General features: G+C 38.9%; 1 protein-coding gene and 1 non-coding gene across 2 annotated transcripts in view; both read right to left on the bottom strand.

Moving 5' to 3' along the window:
- Window positions 1-18,071, bottom strand: part of LOC122556531 (protein KIBRA-like) — a 143,776-nt gene that overhangs the window by 108,169 nt on the left and 17,536 nt on the right. The gene's annotated exons all lie outside the window — the stretch shown is intronic.
- On the bottom strand, window positions 9,047-9,153 carry LOC122557002. Its single transcript, XR_006313730.1, has one exon. It is a non-coding gene; the product is annotated as a U6 spliceosomal RNA (small nuclear RNA).

Below are 18,071 nucleotides of genomic sequence, written 5' to 3'. Positions count from 1 at the left end.
GCCTCACTTTAGGAAAGATGTGGGAGCTTTGGAGAGGTTGCAGAGAAGATTTACCAGGATGTTGCCTGGAATGGAGAATAGGTCGTACGAGGATAGGTTGAGAGTGCTAGGCCTTTTCTCATTGGAATGGCGAAGGATGAGGGGTGACTTGATAGAGGTTTATAAGATGATCAGAGGAATAGGTAGAGTAGACAGTCAGAAACTTTTTCCCCGGGCACAACCGAGTGTTACAAGGGGACATAAATTTACGGTGAAGGGTGGAAGGTATAGGGGAGATGTCAGGGGTGGGTTCTTTACCCAGAGAGTGGTGGGGGCATGGAATGCGCTGCCTGTGGGAGTGGCAGAGTCAGAATCATTGGTGACTTTTAAGTGGCAATTGGATAGGTACATGGATAGGTGCTTAAGCTAGGACAAATGTTCGGCACAACATCGTGGGCCGAAGGGCCTGTTCTGTGCTGTATTGTTCTATGCTCTATGTTCATTCTACCATTGTACCTGGTGTAACATGCGAGGGAGTGACTGGGGGTTGTCTTGAGTGGGATGTGACTGTGGGGGAGTGGCCAGAGCATCTGAAAGCATTGCCAACTGAAGGGGATGCTTTTTCTTTGTTTGGGACCTCTCTTCTGACTAGACTTTGCATGTGAAGAGTATCAAAGGGGGTCACCTAGCTTGGACAAGCTTTAATAAATTTTAACTGTTTGCAGAAGTTGATGTGCACGAATTGCATCTCGTGTGTGAAACCCCGGAAAAGAACCGAACACCACAGAATTCCCAATTGCTGACTTGCCCATTGTATCTTAAAAAGCTATTACAGCTCTAATTTTTTTCCAGTTCTGATGAAATGTCACAAACTTGAAGCATTATTCTTCTCTCTCCACAAGATGTTGCCAGACCTGCTGACCAGCATTCCTGTTTTAATTTAAGGTAGCATTTCTGTTTACCTGAAAGTAAAGTGCATGATTTCTTCAAGGACACACATGTTTCATTTGTTTCAGTACAGACAACTTGAATGCAAGTTATTAAAAGTCAAACTGATTGTATGAATTCAATTTAACCAGCTAAAATCAAAGAGATTTCAGTGTTCTCTACTTCTTGCTGATATAAAATCTAATGAAATATGGCCTTCAAGGTTATCTGGAGTCAATTGGATAAGAAACCTGGCTACCAATTACAAATTTCCTTAATGAGCCAGTCCCCTGGAATACTGCAAATTTATCTGGCTCAGGTGTTAGATTAATAAATTAACACTCACATCAAACATGTACACCATTTAACTAAATTTTAGTCGAGCTCCTTCAAGAATGAACCCAGATAAAGGCATGAAGGAACCAGCCAAACATTTGTTTTAAGGCAGCAAAGACAGATACATAACCAAAAAAATAAGAAATTATGTAATTTAAATGTTATTTCTAATAACAAAAAGTTCTTCATTTGACAAAAGTTGCTTGGCAATTGTAGAATACATTTTGGGCATTGCACCATCTTATATTGGGTGCTACGTTAAGCAGTTATAGCACTAAATCCTCAGTAAAGCATTTATTACTTTTATAAATATCTCTGCATTATCATCATTCTGTTTTGTTACTGTACATCTCTATTATTTCTTAAAAAGGCACAATTCAAGAGCTTTAGGTAGCGAGAGGTAGCCAAGGTGCAGAGATGCCTATCAATCCTATTACAGTAGAACATGAGTAAGTGCAAACAGTTAAGGAAAGCACAGTTATTTACTACAAATAGTTTCATTAAACTGGAGAATGTTACTACCATGTGCATAGTCCTCTGAATTAATGCAAAATGATTTCAAAAAGAGGTTTAAGCACTGTTAGTAAAGAAATGATTAATTAAGAAATAACTTCTATTTGTCTGGAGTACACAAAATAAGTACACTTAAAGCACAGATAAACTATTAAAAAGCCATAAAATAATTAAAAAGTGCACTCCAACTTCAAGTTGTGTCAGCACAGAATTTCATTCTGATAATCTTAGGAGGTGGGACAGTGGGACAGAGAGACAGACAGATATGAAGATATGTTGACACAGAAATATTCAGATGTGTGTCTTAATAACACTTAACCATCACCATTTAATTTCAGGTAGACATGTGGTTAATCTAGAAGTTTTAGAGTATGAGTCACACTCAATCATAGAACAAGAATTGAGAATGCAATTTGCATCGAAAATAGCATAAAATGAGTAAAAGCAATATTTTCTTCTGAAAAAAAACACAACATTCATGCAATTTGACTTGAAGTACTTGAGTAAAACAGATTAAGACAAACATATTTTAACGTCTTTTTTTAAGCTTTTATGGCAAATTGAATGAAGCAATATAAAGCACAGAAGGCACTTTGTGCTCAAAACAAATCTGACTTTCTAGATAATTTGAATTAAAAGACAAGAAATTATGAACTGCACATGGTATATGGTGGGGCAAAAGTGATAAAAGTTTTCATTTGCAAGGGTTTCATGACTAACCTAGATTAATATGAATAAAAGCAGCAACAATTACCTTTCTTCAGCACATATGACAAAGTCATTCCAACACATCTTGCGTTAGGGAAGGAAAATAGTTGATGCTGAGCAGAGGAAAATGGAAAGCAAACAAGGATAAAGTGGGAAACCAAAGATCAATCTTCCCAACAATTAACATAGTCTAACAACAAGGAGCTTGTGGAAGAGTAGAATAGGAAGAACTTGACGGTATTAACAAGTCAATGACAGATGGCCTGAGGATGATGTCACTTGAATACTGAGATGAGGAAATTAATACAAAATACTTTCTGCGCTATTTTGTTCCTGTTACTGGGACAGCCAGTGTTTTGCCTTTAGGGCTCCTCTCAAATAGCCAAATGGGTACAGAAAAGGTTGGCACTACCAGATTGTCTGGTTATGTTTAGATGTAGATACTAAATAAGAGAAACCACAGCTGTACAACAGAAGATGATATTAAAGGAAATCGCATCTAGAAAATAAGAAATAAAAACAGAGTAGATCATTTGGCTCCTTGAGACTGTTAAGCCAATTTAATAAGATTTTGGATCTTAACTCCATTTCACTGCCATCTCCCATAATACTTGACTTGACTCCCTTATATAGATCAAAAAACTATTTAACTCAGCAATAAATGTACACAATGCCTTCAATGTCATCTAGGAAAGAGAACTTTAAAGATTAACAACCCTCTCAGAGGAACCAATTTCCTCAACATCTCAGTCTTAAAGAGAGAACCCTTATTGTGAAACTTAGCTCTCAAGTTCAAGATTCCTCCATGAGAGGAAACATCCTCCCAACATCTAACCCATTAAGCTCCTGAGACTCTTTAATGCTGAAGTAATCTCATTCCCCTCAACGCTAATAAAAACAGGCTCATCCTTTCCTCATAAGACTGGTGAGCTTGACATCAGTGGTGGCAAGTTGTTGGAGGGAATCCTGAGGGGCAGGACTTACATGTATTTGGAAAGGCAAGGACTGATTAGGGATAGCCGGCATGGCTTTGTGCATAAGAAATCGTGTCTCACAAACTTAATTGAATTTTTTTAAGTAACAAAGAGGATTGATGACAGCAGAGCGGTAAACATGATCTATATGGACTTCAGTAAGGCATTCAACAATGGTAGACTGGTTAGCAAGGTTAGTTCTCATGGAATACAGGGAGAACCAGCCGTTTGGATACAGAACTGGCTCAAAGGTAGAAGACAAAGGGTGGTGGTGAAGGGTTGCTTTTCAGACTGGACGTCTGTGGCCAGTAGTGTGCCACAAGAATTGGTGCTGAGTCATTTATATAAATGATTTGGATGTGAACATAGGAGGTATAGTTAGCAAGTCTGCAGATGACACCAAAATTGGAGGTGTTGTGGACAGCAAAGAAAGTTACCTCAGAGCACAATGGGATCTTGATCAGATGGGTCAATGGGCTGAGGAATGGCAGATGGAGTTTAATTTAGAAGTGCTGCATTTTGGAAAAGCAAATCAGAGCAGGGCTTATACACTTAATGGTAAGGTCCTGGGGACTGTTGCTGAACAAAGAGATCTTGGTGTGCAGGTTCATAGTTCCTTGAAACTAAGTTGCAGATAGATAGGATAGAGAAGATAGTGTTTGGTATGCTATCTTTTATTGGTCAGAGTACTGAATATAGGAATTGGGAGGTCATGTTGGGGCTGTACAGGACATTGGTTAGGCCACTTTTGAAATATTGTGCGCAATTCTGGTCTCCTTCCTATTGGAAGCATGTTGTGAAACTTGAAAGGGGTCAGAAAAGACTTACAAGGATGTTGTCAGGATTGAAGGATTTGAGCTGTAGAGAGAGGCTCAATAGACCACGACTATATTCCCTGGAGTGTCAGAGGCTGAGAGGTGATCTTATAGAGGTCTATAAAATCACAAGGAGCATGGAAAGGATAAATTGAACAAGTATTTTCTCTGGGGTGGGAGAGTCAAGAACTAGAAAGCATAGGTTTCAGGTGAAGTGGGGAAAGATATAAAAGGGACCTAAGGGGCAACCTTTCTACACAGAGGGTGGTGCATGTATGAAATGAGCTGCCAGAGGAAGTGGTGATACAATTACAGCATTTAAAAGGCATTCTGGATGGGTATAGCAATAGGAAGGGTTTAGAGGGATATGGGCCAAGCGCTGGCAAATGGGACTAGATTAGGTTAGGATACCTGGTCAGCATGGACAAGTTGCATCTAAGGGTCTGTTGCCGTGTTGTACATCTCTATGACTCTATAAGACAATACCTTCATCCCAGAATTATCAACCTAGTAAGCCTTTCTGAACTGCCCTCAAAAACCATATTTCTTCATTTAATAGAGGATTAAAATGTAAACACAACACTAGATGTGATCTTACCAATTCCTTATACAGTTGGAGCAAAAGTTGATATCTTTAAAATAACATTTACCTCGCAATAAAGGCCTACATCCATTTGCCTTCCTAATTAATTGTTGTACCTGCATACTGTTTGAGATTCACACGCAAGAACACGAAGATTTACTCTGCACTGGATCATGCTGCAATCTCTCTTTATTGTTATGGACTAGACCAGATCCCTAAAGAATATTATGGAGATAGCCTAGATCCTAACTTTTCTATATTTTTAAAGGCAAGTGTAAGCTCTGTGTTCCAGATATGATTCGATTGGTGCACCATTAAGCTTTAATCAAAACAGACTTTATTCTTATCACATAGCTAAAGTACAAAAGAAGAAGCAGCATAATTGTACTCTGTTGAAGTACTTAAAAAGGTTATGTATTATTCGACTACTAATCATCAACTGTTTCAATATAGGCAGCATCCATAAACATATGCTTTGGCAAAAATGCAATACGGCAAAACAGTTATGATTCTCATGTGCTGTCTCTCTCCAGTCCAAAGACAAAGAAACAATCTGCCCCTGTTGATTTTTTGAGAGGGGGCCTCGTTGTCTAGCAGCAGAGGACTCAAGCTTTTGGCTTCAGCAGCAAGCAGAAACCATCTCAACTAACTGAAAGCAAAACCAAAAAGACTTCCTGCATCTAAATGAGCCCAGATCTTGCCCACTCACAATTCTTTTGCCTCATTTTAAAATAAACACCTAGGGAAATGGTGAAAGCTGTTTCCCACCTGCCTTTTGAAGGAGACATTTCAGCATAATGCTGATAAAACCCCTCTAAAAGAGAGACAGGACAGAACACATCTCATAAAAGACACAGTACTGTCATACCATTTAAATGATACCAGTTTTCCTATACTTCTTGCTGAAGTGGATAACTTTCCACTCCCCCCCTCCCACCCCCACTGTATTCCAGCTACCAAATTTCTGCCAACTCAGAAACTATCCATACCACTTCGCATTTTGTTCCTCCACACAACTTGTTACCCTTCCTAACTTTATATTGCAGCCAAGTTTGTTGACAATACAGTCCCTTCATCCAAGTAATTAACTTAGATGGTAAATAGTTGAAGTCGCAAGGTTGATCCCTATGGAACTTCACTAGGTAGAGTTTGCCAATCTGAAAATGACAGAGCTTGATTCCTGATCATTAACCAATCTTCTATCTATGCTAACAATACACCCAACACCATCTTATCTTTGTGAAATGGCTTCTTAATGAATTAAAATATATATAATAGCCCCCTTTTATCTAGCTTAATTATTACCCCCTTAAATACATGTCAAATACAATTTCCCTTTCACAGAACTGTACTGACTGCTTAATTATATTAAAATATGCTAAATGTCTAATTACTATTTCCAAATAATGGATTCTAGCATTCTCCCGATGACAATATGCAAGGCTAATGGGCTTGGGGTTTCCTTATGTCTCTCTACTTTCTTGAAATAGGAGGCAGTATATTCACAATTTCCAAACCAAATGGGACTTTCCAGAGCCTAGAGAACTTTTCCACAGTCTAGAGAACTTTTCCAGAGCCTAGAGGTATCTATGCATCTGATACCTCTGCTCTCAGTCAGAAACATACTAACCTATACTGTTCAATGTTAAAAAGTGTGAGGTATCAGTGATCAAAGCAGTGCTCATGGATCAATTTGAAGGGAAATGATCAAATTGCACTGGGAATAATGCACATAGAAATGGACCATCTGAACGCCAAAGCATAATGCAGCAGTGAGGTTGATTGTCAGTTTCAAGGGAGATGGAAATAATACAACCATCTCCAACCTGAAATGAGGTACTTCAGAGAGAACAGTTAAAAATGCTCAAGATATTTAATTCCATGGATTAAATAAACTTAAAATGATAGCTTCAGTCTGAAATACAGAGGGGAGTGAGAACGATTGCCCTTGACATCAAGGCCACATTTGACTGAGTGTGACAACAACAAATCTGAGCAAAACTAGAATCAAAGGGGGTGAAATCTTCACTGGTTGAAGTCATACCTAGTACAAAGGAAAGTGGTTGCAGCTGTAGCAGGTCAGCCATTGCAGCTCCAGGACATCAATGTGAGAATTTCTTAGGGTACTGTTGCAGGCCTAATCATCTTCAGCTGCTTTGTTGTCAATGGGCAACCCTCCATGATAAGGTCAGAAATGGGAATGTTCGCTAATGATTGCCAACGTTCAGCACTGTTCACAACTCTTCAGATACTAAAGCAGTCCATGTCCAACAGCTAAAAGATCTGGGCACTAATCAGGTTTGGGTCGACGAGACCTGCCGACCATCTACAAGGCTCAAGTCAGGATTGTGAAGAAATACTGCCCACTTGACCAAAGTGTGCAGCTCCAACAACACTCTACATTTTTGACACCATTCAGGGTAAAGCTTAATTGACATCAAAACCACAAACACTTAACTCTCTCCACCACCAATGCAGAGTAGCAGCATTACATCATCTATAAGATGCATTGCAACAACTCACCTCAGGCACCATCTTTCAAATGTGGAACCATTACCATCTAGATAAGTGGCCCACCCTTTTTTAAGCACAGGATCAATTTTTAAATTTAAGTGCAACGTAGGATTTATTCCGAAGAAAATATAGAAAAACCAGTTGAAGTGTGACACCTGTGACAACACATTTTCTGCCAAGGCCTTAAAATGTGAGTTTGGTATGAGACCTGCTCGTCATATATAATCAGCAAATAGGTAACTTTGAAACAGATGCCATACTTAGAGGAGTTGATTACCTTAATTTGGAAGAGTGCTGTCTTGCTGAAGTGTATGGAGCTAAAGTAAGCTTTTACTTCAGTAGCATAAGATGGCAGGAATGGATATTTTTCTCTATTTAAGAGTCCACAGAATCGCTGTCCTTTGATTGACTTTCAGTTCAGTACTATTGTGCATAGTAGTCATCTCTACGTCAACTCCACTGTTTTGTAAATTAAACACCTGATGGAACTCAGTAGCCAACCCACAATGTCTACTTGAAGAAATGGACTTGAGATAAATGTGATGATTTGTTGCATTCTAACCAATTCTTGATATTGTCTGTTGAATTCCTCTGCTGTTTTCCTCAGGTATACACAGAGGTTTTCTGGGTGAAACCATTTTATTGCTCATTGTTTTCCCCCGCAGGTATTTCCTTCAGATTTGGGAGGTGAAGCAGCACTTTTTTTTTTAAATTGGGAGGACCACAGACACAGTTACAATTTGAATATATTCACAGCACTGATCATTTGTGCCAAGTATATGTCCTTTCTTTGAAGTTCACAGTTCATCTGTTTTGACATTATGTCTGTGAGAAACTTAAAGTCAAACAACCATGCATTGTGTGACAGTTCAGTGCACTTCATTCCTCGATTAAAGAAAAGTAATGGTTTCAGGCATATCTAAAATCTCTGCAGGACTTCCCTCGGCTCAAGCACGTCACATCAGCATGGAGTATTAGTTCACCACAGGTAGCAGTGAGTTCATCGAATAAACCTTTAAACAAGTGGTGCTGAAGGGCTCTTGCCTGAATCAAATTCACATTCTTAGCGACAACTTTAATTCCTTTAGAAAGTCAACAATTCTACTCACTAGTGCTTTTTGGGGAACTACGCCATGATAGTTGAAACAAAAAGGGGAAATCAGAATCATTTCTGCAAAATGTAACGAAGCTCTCATTTGCAAGTAGCATGATTGGTGCACCATCAGTTGTGATGGAAACCAATCTCTTCACTGGAATTTTTTTGCAAGTACCATTTGAATTTGCTATAGATCTCCGCATCCCCTGCTCTCTCATTAAGGGGCAAAAGGGCTAGAAGATTCTCTTTAGTTGTTACATCCTTGAAACCCATTCACACAAAAGCAATGAGCTGGATTGTGTCAATCAAATCAATAGGTTCGTCGAATTGCAGTGCAAAGTTGTCCTTCAGATCCTGCTGTCGTTGCTGAAAGATGTCTTTGGACAAAGATTCACTTGTGTCGCTACTGTGGAATAACAAGTGAGATGCTCTGAATTGCCATTATCTTTTCTTTGTTCTTAAATTCTTTAAACAGAGTCATTGCTTCTCAAATTACTTCACCATCTGTGAATGATTTGTATTTCACCAGAAGATGGCAAAGGCGAAATTATGCTTTAGTATAGGCTTTCCCTTTTGCTGTTGGTTTAGAAAAAGTAGACAAAAAAAATGAATATAATTCATGAATTTGCATGTCAGCCTTGTGCAGGGACCATGCCAATCTTCTCTGTATCGTTCCAATTTTAGTATATGTGCTGCTGAAGCGAGCGCAGCCTGCAGCCTGCTTACTGAGCTTTGAAAATAGCCTTCATCTTGTCAGCTCTCTTTCTCTGAAATATAGTCTTCCCTTGAATAACATCTTTGAATTCACTGTGCAACACTGTGGTGCTATTCCAAATATTCATCTTGCTTATCAAAATACTTTTGTGACATACAAGACAAACAGTCATTGTTTAAAATTGTGAGCAGAAATTTATTTCCTCATTCCAAGGAAGCTTTACATTTTTGCTTTCTTTTTAGGTGGTCCAGGTTCATCACTCATTATTGTCGCTTCACCTTGTAGTTTTTGGCATCACTCTGGCCTTGACGTATATTCGCACTGGTTAACATCTTGATCCCGTGCCTCTGGAAGATCCAGAATGTTGCTGCCTGTTTTCACATGTGGAGACATAAAGATGTCACATGGTCTGTGGTTAATTTTTTTTCCTTGGGGTCGCTTGTCAGTTTGCGTTGCTTAGATATTGGTTGTGGGGTGCAGCAGCTTTCCTGTAACTTTTCCCACGCCCTGCACAGACCTATTAGATAAACAGCTGAGAAAGAAAAACTGCAGGTCCATAGAAAATGAGCAGAGGAGCAGATCTAGCTAAGCGGCTCTTTCAGAGAATTTGCATGGACATGATGAATAACTTACGTTTCCAATATTGTAATATGCTGGCTTCACACACAGTTCCAAATATATTTCTCACTTTTTGGCATTAAAAAAAACTTACTTAACCTTGCAATAATAGGCCATCTGGACCAAACTGAAACATTGTTCAACAAGCTGTCAAAGCTTGTTAAAAGTATGTAGTCTTCTCCAGCTCTATAGCTTCTGGTAAGACCAACCTGTCAATCGCAATGTGTTGGAGACCATTAACAGTCACCCACGCAAATGGAAATCTCAAATGGTTAGAAAACAACCTTGTAATGACTTCAATATATCCAATTCATGAGGTGCCTTTTATTTTCCCAACCGCACCCTGTTCTTTCCCTGCCCTTGGAACTCCCACCAGAGTTAGGACCAGAGGCAACAGCCAGTACACAGGCTCCAGCACCATTGTGTATTGCTGTCAAATTTTCATTCTACCCCAATTCAGAGCAGAAAAAAATAAAGTCTTTTTTTTGCATCAACAGAAATCAACATTGTTAAAAAAGTTAGTTAATAAGGACGATCGAGGGCAAGCCAGCAGACACATCTGACAAACAAATACAGCAAATAAACAGTATATGAACCTAAACTAAAGAGGCTTCCTCAAGTTACCCAGCCTACTAATCGTATTAAAAACACTTGATGATCTGGATAGGTATCGAAACCCAAAGTTTCAATCTACCACTTAGGTACGCTGCATTTAATCTTGCATTCCCATTTAAGCTCATATGTTGTAAAATCAGGCATGTTCTGAGATAATTTATTGTTGACGATGGATCTTGGCAGATTGCAAATTCTCAGCTTCAGACAAGAAACTGGCATGAAATGATTTTTTTTAAAAACCATCTGAAGTTAACTGTACAAACAACAGACTAGACACTGTACAGAGACTGGGAAATATTCTGTACCAAGTCCTGGATTATTGTTATGGGCTATGGACACATATCTTCATTAAACCTTTGATCAAAGTAGATTGTCTCAGAAGTAGAGTTTTTTTAAAATCATTGGCTTTTTGAAAGTATGTACTGTAGCATTTTGCTAGTTTGCAATATAAACTCATACACACAGGTACAGAAATAAAATTTTTCATGTAATATGCAAGGTTATAAAAACTAGTGTAAATCCAATCAATCTAATGATGAATCATACAAGTGTATGCACCTTGTAGAATAAAGATTCAAAGACTTGCTCCATTTGAGCTTCCATTCATAGTTGAAGGAGGTGGCCGCTTGACTCTAAGTAAACTAACACCACAGGACTTACTATAGCACTATAAAAAAGAGAGTCCCGTGCCACAGAAGGACAAAGACAACTATGAAAGCGATTAGTCAAAGAATCCCCATAATGAATACAGCTACAATCAGCACCACTGGACAGTCAGGGCTCAGAGAAGCCTTAGAAAATACCAGGTGCAGCCAAGGTTCAAGGAAAGCCCAGGGAACCATTCGGTGCTGTTGAGGCTCAGAAGACATTTTTAGAATCTTAGAAAGTGGATGGCATTGACTCTGCAACTGGACTTTAGGACAAAGGTAACTCTTTTTAAAGGTAGTGCTCTGTTCAATGCGGCTAAAGACCTGGAGTGTGCCCAGAATCAGTGACAAAGTGCAGCCCTGGATTCCAAGAAAAAAACAGTCTCAGGTGAAGAGACTGAACAAGTGGAAGATGTGGTCGTCTGTGTCAGAGCAGCTTCTGAGGGAACGTCAGAGACTGGGTCTTCAGTTGTAAAGAATTGAAATGGGAAAGAGAGTGTTAATGAGATTTTAAGAGTGGGTGACTATTTACAACTCTGTGGGTTGCTGACAAATTTGCGAGTTGAATCTGTCATTCAACATGCAATGCAGTATGTTTGACTACAGTTTGTTTACTTAATTCACAATCTGCTTTTGTTAATTCTAGACGTTGAAGTATAAGATATATATTTTTAAGACAGTTTTCTGACTTTGTGTAGTAAACAAAGTTTTTTTTTCATTTTAAAATCATGGAATCTTGTGGTTTTATTCCAAGGACTTAGGATTTGAAATTTTGTCTACTTTAAATTTTAAGAAGTGTGACTAGTCCGTTTCCAGATCATAACAAATGTGGCAGTCTGATCCAGGATCATAAATGAAGTAATAATCTGTTCCAAGCTCTTTATGAATAATAATTCTGACTTTTGGATCTTGAAAAGTGGCCAGAGTCACCGTTGTGTATCCGAGAGGCAAAGGGCTACATGGACAGCACGTATATGTACGCGGTCACACAATAAATGAAAAGCATGCAGACGGATAAGTATGAGTGGCTACTATGAAGTTTAAGAAAACTAGACAGATAGTGCAGGAGCCACCTGAGTCTGTCATGTTTGCTAATCTGTATTGCTGAGGGTGCTGGTTCCTCAGGAGAGTGGAGCCACAGCCAAGCCCACTGCACCGTGGGAAACTCAGCTGTACATGGAAGAAAGAAAGAAAATGAAAGTATTCGCTATAGGGGATTCCATAGTAAGGAGAATAGGCAAGCATTTCTGTGGCAGTCAACATGACTCCAGGATGACGTGTTGCTCCCTGGTCCCATTGTCAAGGATGCCATGAACTGCAGGAAATTCTTTGAAGCGCAGAATCCCTATACTGTGGAAGCAGGCCATTCAGCCAAGTGAGTCCATACCGACCCACCAAACAGTATCGCATCCAGATGCATCCCCTACCCTATCCCTGCATTTTCCTGTGGCTAACCCATCTAACCTGCACATCCCTTGACGCCATGGGCAATTTAGCATGGCCAATCCACCTAACCTGCACATCTTTGGACCATGGGAAGAAACTGGAGCACACAGATGAAACCCACACGAACATAGGGAGAATGTGCAAACTCCACACAGACAGTCGCCTGAGGCTGGAATTGAAGCTGGGTCTCTGGCACTGTGAGGCAACAGTGTTAACCACTGAGCCACCATGTCGCTATCCTTCTAGCGGAGAGGGCAATTAGCCAGAAGTCATGATCCACATTGTTATCAACGTAGGTAAGAGGAGGGATGAGGTCCTGAAAGTAGATTTCAGATGTTAGAAAGAAAATTAAAAAGCAAGACCTCAGCAGTGGTAATCTTGGGATTATTCCAAGTGAGATTTTACATGCGAGTGAACACAAGAACAGGTGGATTGATCAATTGAATGTGTGGCTGGAGAACTAGTGTAGGAGGGAGGCCATCAGATTTCTGAGGTTGTTCATTTTGAAGCATTCCTGAAGCTTGTTACCTGCCCTGTGCAACAGTTTAAGACATCAGCTCTGGACTGGTGAAGAACCATTTCTAACGGTCTACATAGTTATCAAGAACATAGCTAGGCCCAGAAAGGAAGTTCTTCTGAAAAAGTATAAGCAGCTAGGAGCTAAAAAGGGAAAAAAATTCATAGGCAATCTCTGGATTACAACCTGAGCCACAATTCTGCATTGTCCTTGCATATATCCTAGTCCGTCAGCTGTTTTACAGAAAGGCAATGTAACCCTCAAAAGAAGACCATCACATTTCCAAACGTTAGGTCATTAGATTGATCTATGTTTGTGGGAGTCAATGAACTTAATGTCATTGATAAGGAAACTTCTAAAGACCATAACTTGGGACAAAATCACTAGTGATTTGCAAAACATTGGCCAAAAATTTGTAAATACAGAGCTCTGCCATCATCTCTTTCAGGATGGCTGTCCAAGAAACTCCATTCTTCCAGCCTACTAGACGTATTGGAAGGATATACACATTGACAATCAATCTGTTTGATCACATTGTAAGCACACCTTCCACGGACACTAGTCCCAACATGGGTCTCAAACTCAGAGCTTCTGACTCAGAAAAAGGAGCGCTATCAAACATGATATGAGATCTCCAATTATCACATAAGGCTCAATATTCTGTATTAGTCAGAGTGAACAAGGAATCATTGATTTTAAAAAGAAAGAAAAAACACAACCAGCAGTGTAGTGTATAGAATCAGTACAGCGGGCATTTGCTCTTTTATTCTTTCAGGTTCGCTGGATGCTTCTCCTTTGCTGCAGATCTTGTAGGAGCCAGCACAAATCAGAGAACATTTACTTGACAATGCAAAATCTGTACATGTATTGTTCTTCAATTAATGTACTTAACATGTCAGTGGTACTAAAACTCTGCCAGTTGTCTAAGTTCTGATGATCTGTCCCTCATGTTCCAGGCCATACTCTCTTTTTATCCACGTAATCTTTGCTCCATCCAGTGCTTAGAAGCAAAGTCTTTACTGCACGTATATGAAGCAATTTTCACTCAAAGTTTCTGACAATGTAATTTAGCCTGCTTCCACTTGGTTCTTCATTTAACCTTACTAATCATCCTAGGTTTTCAACTCCAATTTCAAATAAGTGAGAAATTAGCAATAGTGTATAAATTAAATAAATCCTCAATAAATTTGTATAGTATCCTGTTAAATAATGTAAAAATGTTAAAAAAAGGTCATCACTATGTCAATATGTTAGACTCATTAATTGCCTGAAACAATTTTAGGAGAATGAGTAAAATGTTCTAGTTCACTTCAATAGCACCACTGTGTATAAAATTTCATTTTTTGTATGATCAGCACATAGAACATAAAAAAGTACAGCAAAGAACAGGCCCTTCGGCCCTTGTGCCGAGGATTATTCCTAATCTGAAATAAAATAACCTAATCTACACACCCCTCAATTCATTGCTGTTCATGTGAATGTCCAACAGTCGCTTAAGTGTCCCTAATAACTCTGTTTCTACCACCACCGCTGGCAACACATTCCATGCATTCATAACTCTCTGTGTAAAGAACCTACCTCTGACGTCTCCTCTATACCTTCCTCCTAATATCTTAAAGCTATGACCCCTCGTGCCAGTCAATCCTGCCCTGGGAAAAAGACTCTGGCCATTTACTCTATCCATGCCTCTCATTACCTTGTATACCTCGATCAGGTCACCTCTCTTCCTCCTTCTCTCCAGCAAGAAAAGTCTGAGCTTAGTCAACTTCTGTTCATAAGACAAGCCCTCCAGTCCAGGCAGCATCCTGGCAAACCTTCTTTGCACCCTGTCCAAAGCCTCTGTATCTTTCCTATAATAGGGTGACCAGAACTGGACACAAAATTCCAAGTTTGGTCTCGCCAGGGTCTTGTAGAGCTATAAGTAGCACTAATATGCACAGCAAATTAAAATGTAAAATAAACACCCAATCTCAGAGGTTATTAAGTGAGAACCCCCAGTAGAATTAAAGTCAACTGACTAACATACTTCATCAAAGCTGTAAAAACTAAACTGAAAACAAAAAATGCTGGAGATCACAGCAGGTCAGGTAGCATCCATGGAGACAATCATCTTGACTACTAGCTGCTTAAATTATAATAGTTCTGAGTTTTGGCATCAAAAGGGAAGATGAAATACAAAACAAAAACAATTAATGTTCAGCACATTACAATCTTCTCCATTATCATTCAACTTGTGTGCACAATGTATGGTTTTTCACAAAATGAATTTAGAACAAGAAATTTGTCCATTTGTATAGTTCAATAAAAACGAATGCACAAGTGGAAATATTAGTACCATATCCAAAAGCATTAAAAAAATTGAATCTATGGTACAACTTTGAAGTATTTTGTGTTTTAACATTTCAATGTTAGTATCATGCTGTTCAAAATTAATTGTAATGGATAAAAGTGCATTCTAATGATCTACTTTAATGAATAGTAATGGAGTTATTAGCCCTGGAGGTTAAGTGATTGCTTATCCTATCACACAAACACAGAACAATCTCAGAAAAGTGTGATTAATAGGATTCTCAGAGATGATTGGAACAGCATTATACAGTCAATAAATCTCACATGGTTCTCTTAAGACAGATCAGACATGCTTCATTTCATGGCATTAAAATCTGAAATCTCTTCAGCAAAATTACTTTCACAGCCACAACATCAGTAGTAGTCAACTGTATACTTCACTAAATTCTAGAGGGAGCATCAGCAGTCAAATGTTGCATCAAAAAATTATATTTTTATGCACACACAAGCCTCCCACATTCTTCTCCAAACATAAATTTAAAATATTAAGTCAGCTTAATGAATGCGAAGCAATTGGCTTAAACTCAGAATTGAACTATACAGCATTGTCTGGAAGTAATTGAACACCTCAATGCTGATCCAAAGTGTTGTAATTATTTTCTCGATAAACCTGCTGAACATTGAAGTTCTTTGTCCACTGGCAGCTTTACTTCCTGTACGAACATATTTATTATTTGTAAATTCATAAATGGCTCCAACTTGCATCTCCTCCCAACACTTTGACTGCAATAAGATCTGGTCTTTGTTCACTTTTCTCATCTCTTTTGAACTGGTCTAATTTGAAGGAAGAATGATACTTAAAACTTTGATTTATACTCTATCAACAGATCAGTACATTGATATTTTGTTACACCAAAGTTGGAGATGTGCTCTGTTTATTTCTAGTCCCACTCCTCCACTGGTCACAACAAATTTTAAATTTAACTCAGTTAGTGATATGGCCAATTCTTTGTCTCAGGCTGTCAAGTTAACAAAGAACAAGTCAGCCAGCTTTAGTCAATGAACAGCTGGTTTATTACCAAAAACAAACTTATTCAAGTAAAGATGCAAAGAAAATTAACATTTATATAAACACATATACACAAAGCTAACTTATATACACAAGCAAGTCTGAGGAGAAATTTTAAAAAATGAAAATGCTGCAGAATGTTAACTCTAAGGTATTTTGGCCAAGTAATAATTAATTCATAAAAAAATCATAAGTCAAATTATGTCCCAAATGGTATTCTAATTCCAAAGGTATTCTGTGCAAACAAGCTACTGGCAATGGGGTACTTTCATGGGACAACTGTAGCCTGCAGAATTGTGTTTTCTGGAGCAGGTAACTTTCAATAGGTGTTTAGCTCACACACACGGCTGAAAATTGCAAAGAATGGGATAGTAATGGGCTGTTGCTCTTCATGAGGTCAAATCAGGAGGTCAAAAATGCAATGATTTCAGAGAGCATAAAAAATAGGCCACATTACCTCTCCCTCCAAATTTGCCAGACTGAATGATTCCATCCACACTCCCTGCTCCATGCGGATGCAATAATTGTTGCTAAAAAAAAAGTGGAGTATGACAGCAAAGTGTCCTTTACTTAAGTATATTTATATGGGTTCACAAAATAGTTAAAAAATATTTAGAACATATCAGTTCATCACAATAATACATCACTAAAAAGAAGTTTTAGATTCAATTTTTGATCAGTGTTGAAAGAATTAATCTCACAGAGTGACAAGGTCATTTCATTAATCTTGGTGTTTACAAGTAAGAAAGTAAAATTGGCCAGAGGTCACACGTCAGATTGCTGGAAATGTTTGTTTTGAAAATCAGGTGCGCCCTCTGTTTTGCGAGAAAATATCAGATATAATTTCTATCTCAACTTTTCCAAAATGGTGTCACCTGGTATAAACAAAATTAATTCAACAGTAACCTGTCAAGTAAAATATACACTTTATATGCAGTCATAGAGATGTATAGCACGGAAACAGATTTTTTGATCCAACTTGACCATGCCGAGATATCCAAAGTAAATCTAGCTCCATTTGCCAACACCCAGCCCATATCTCTCCAAACCCTTCCTATTCACATACCCATCCAGATGCCTTTTAAATGTTGTCATTGTACCAGCCTCCACCACTTCCTCAGGCATCTCATTACATACACACACTACACTCTGCCCGAAAAAGTTGCCCCTTAGGTCCCTTTTATATCTTTCCTCTCACCCCAAACCTATGCCCTCTAGTTCTGGACTCCCCCATCCCAGGGAAAATACTTTGTGTATTTATTCTATCCGTGCCTCTCATGATTTTATAAAGCTCTATAAGGTCACCCCTCAGCCTCCGACGCTCCAGGGAAAACAGCCCCAGCCGATTCAGCCTTTCCCGACAGCTCAAATCCTCACTCTGTCAGCATCTTTGTAAATATTTTCTGAACCCTTTCAAGCTTCACAACATCCTTCGATAGGAAGGAGGCCAGAATTGCACACAATATTCCAAAAGAGGCTTAAACAACACCCGGTACAGCCACAACATGACCTCCAACTTCTATAATCAATACTCTGAACAATAAAGGAAAGCATACCAAACGCCAAATATGAACACTTTTCCAGATAGAGTCATAGAGATGTACGGCATGGAAGTAGACCCTTCGGTCCAACTTGTCCATGCTGACCAGATATCCCAACCCAATCTAGTCCCACTTGCCAGCACCTGGCTCATATCCCTCCAAACCCTTC

The sequence above is a fragment of the Chiloscyllium plagiosum genome, chromosome 14 (genome assembly GCF_004010195.1).
Source record: "Chiloscyllium plagiosum isolate BGI_BamShark_2017 chromosome 14, ASM401019v2, whole genome shotgun sequence".
Lineage (NCBI taxonomy): Eukaryota > Metazoa > Chordata > Chondrichthyes > Orectolobiformes > Hemiscylliidae > Chiloscyllium > Chiloscyllium plagiosum.
The sequence above is the reverse complement of the archived record's forward strand: the minus strand, read 5'-3'. Positions and strand labels throughout refer to the sequence as shown.